The 3047-nt window shown below is 44.5% G+C and overlaps 1 non-coding gene across 1 annotated transcript; it reads right to left on the bottom strand.

Annotated features, from left to right (window-relative positions):
* Positions 1–2153: 2153 nt before the first annotated feature.
* Positions 2154–2292, bottom strand: LOC111724349. The gene has a single exon (XR_002772661.1). It is a non-coding gene; the product is annotated as a U4 spliceosomal RNA (small nuclear RNA).
* Between the last annotated feature and the right edge of the window lie 755 nt (positions 2293–3047).

The following is a 3047-nucleotide window of genomic DNA, read 5'->3' as shown; positions in this document are numbered from 1 at the left end:
TTGTGGCGGGTGCCTGTGGTCCCAGCAACTTGGGAGGCGGAGGCAGGAGACTCGCTTGAGCCCAGGAGTTGGAGGTTGCTGTGAGATATGCCATGGCACTCTACCCAGGGGGATAGCTTGAGGCTCTGTCTCAAAAAAAAAACCAATTATTTATTTATGCAGAGATAGAGTCTTGCTATATTGCCCAGGCTGGCCTCGAACTCCTAGCCTCAAACAATCCTACCTCAGTCTCTCAAAATACTGGGATTACAGGCATGAGCCACCATGCCCTGCCCAAATTCTTTTTTTTGAGACACAATCTCAAGTTATTGCCCTAAGTGGAGTGCTGCGGTGTCACAGCTCACAGCAACCTCCAACTCTTGAGAGATTCTCTTGCCTCAGCCTCCCTAGTAGCTGGGACTACAGGCACCCGCCACAATGCCTGGCTAGCTGCCCACATTCTTTTTTTTTTAAAGTTACTTTCTTTTTTATTTTTTTCTTAATCAGGCCCAGGGGAGGTTCAAACTTGCGCTGCCCACATTCTTAATCTACATCTACTGATGAGTGCTCATAGCCTCAAAATCCCTTTCTGGGCATTTCTATGACCAATCAGTAGGATTTAGAATTAGAATGGGAGGAAGAAACCTTTTGCCCTTGCAGTCCTGGCCTCAAATGACTTGGCCAGCCTCTAACAGCTTGGTAAGTATTTCTAATGGCAGTAGCTACATTAGCATAATTTCAGGAAATGGTAAACCAGTTTATATTGTCCTAAATCAGGGCTATTTTATGGAGTACAGTCATCTATCTATTCATATAATGTATATCAAAAAATAGAATTAAGAGTAGTTATCGTGTCATTTTCTAAATATTGCTCCGCACACAATCTACCATGTAGTGGTGGCATTAAATTCCTGTGTACAGCAAAGAACACAGTTATGGACTCAGAGATCCCTTATAAATAAACTGAGCTATATTCAGTGGGCAGACAGTTTAAGCTGGGCCATTGAAAATTCTGTTTATGGCTGGGCATGGGGTGGTTCATGCCCGTAATCCTAGCACTCTGGGAGGGTGAGGCGGGTGGATTGCTTGAGTTCAGAAGTTCGAGACCAGCCTGAGCAAGAGTGAGATCCCATCTTTGCTAAAGTAGAAAAACTAGCTGGACTGGTGACACATGCCTGTAGTCCTTTCTATTCCGGAGGCTGAGCCCAAGAGTTTGAGGTTGCTATGAGCTATGACACATGGCACTCTACCCAGGGTGACAGAGTGAGACTGTCTCAAAAAAATGAATAAATAAATAAAACTGGGCGGCACCTGTGGCTCAGTGGGTAGGGCGCAGGCCCCATATACCAAGGGTGGTGGGTTTGAACCCAGCCTGGGCCAGCTAAACAACAATGACAACTGCAACAAAAAAATAGCTGGGCATTGTGGTGGGCACCTGTGGTCCCAGTTACTTGGGAGGCTGAGGCAAAAGAATCGCCTAAGCCCAGGAGTTGGAGGTTGCTGTGAGCTGTGACGCCACAGTACTCTACCGAGGGTGATAAAATAAGACTCTGTCTCAAAAAAAAAAAAATCATGATGTGTTTACATCAGTGTAGTAAAACTGCTATGGTCAAGTGCAAGTTTGGAATATAAACTTGTATTTACAACTGTATCTTTGCCAGGCGTGCCTGCAATGCTAGTATTTTGGGAGGCTGAGACAGGTGGATTGCTTGAGCTCATGAGTTCGAGACCAGCCTAAGCAAGAGTGAGACCCTGTCTCTAAAAAAAATAGCTGGGCAGGCTTGGTGCCCGTAGCACAGTGGTTATGGTGCCAGCCACATACACCCAAGCTGGTGGGTTCAAACCCAGCCTGGACCAGCTAAACAACAATGACAACTGCAACAAAAAAATAGCTGGGTGTTGTGGTGGGTACCTGTGGTCCCGGCTACTTGAGAGGCTGAGGCAAGAGAATAGCTTAAGCCCAAGAGTTTGAGGTTGCTGTGAGCTGTGATGCTATAGCACCATACTGAGGGCAATGTAGTGAGACTGTCTCAAAAAAAAAAAGAGAGAGAGAGAAAATAGCAACAAAATACATTAGGGTTAAGTGAGATTTTGATGGGCACAATTTAGCCCCTGCTTTTACTTTTCTGTTTTTACCAAATGTGCTATGAATCTTTTTTTTTTTTTTTATTCAGTCTCCATAGAGACCGTCAAAAATTGCCAGTGCCGACTATATTGCAAGTTGTCACAGCAGGCTATTGGGAAGTTTTCAATTAGTAATAATCGTGCCTCAGATAAACCTCATTGGCTACGATACTGCCACTGCGCAAAGCCATGAATCTTTATTATTATACTTTTATAGTGAAATATATCATTTTAATTTCTTAAACATAAGCAATGAAGACAAAGAGTGGGGAAAGGACTCTGAGGACTGAAAACAGAGGCTACTGGAATGTCATAGGCAATTTTCTTACATGTTGCAAACAGTACAGAATAAATAGGCTTCCCAAGAGTGGGACTGATCAGGCTGCAAGTAAGACTGTAGAAAATGGTCTGCTCGGAACAAACTACCAGAACAGTGACCACCAAGCCTTCTGTAGTCACAAGAAGGGAAAACAGTGAGAGGCCAGGGTTGGTTTAATCTGACTCACTCGTATCCAGAAGGGTCATGGCAAGGACATGATTAGACTTCCTTGGCAAATTCCCAATGCTTGGCTACTCCCTTGGTTAACAGAAGGGTTGTGGTTTTGGTACAGTCAGGCAGGATATGGTCTGTCTTCCACTTCTCAGACTAAGTAGAGGATGGACCCCCGAAAAGAAAGCCTCTAAAAGTCTCAGGTTCTGACATTGTCAAAAGCACAATGAAATTAAAATAGTAAAGATGGACCTTGGTGGAAGCTCTCAGTGTTTCTGTTTAGCCTGAAATTGAATGAATCTTGTATTCACAAACACTCCAGAGATTCCCTATACCCCCATTTTTTTTTTTTTTCAACCGAGCCTCAAGCTGTCCCCCTGGGTAGAGTGCTGTGACATCACAGCTCACAGCAACCTCCAACTCCTGGGCTCAAGCGAGTCTCCTGCCTCCGCCT

The sequence above is a fragment of the Otolemur garnettii genome, unplaced genomic scaffold, assembly GCF_000181295.1.
Source record: "Otolemur garnettii isolate 467f Iridium unplaced genomic scaffold, OtoGar3 scaffold00021, whole genome shotgun sequence".
NCBI lineage: Eukaryota > Metazoa > Chordata > Mammalia > Primates > Galagidae > Otolemur > Otolemur garnettii.
The sequence above is the reverse complement of the archived record's forward strand: the minus strand, read 5'-3'. Positions and strand labels throughout refer to the sequence as shown.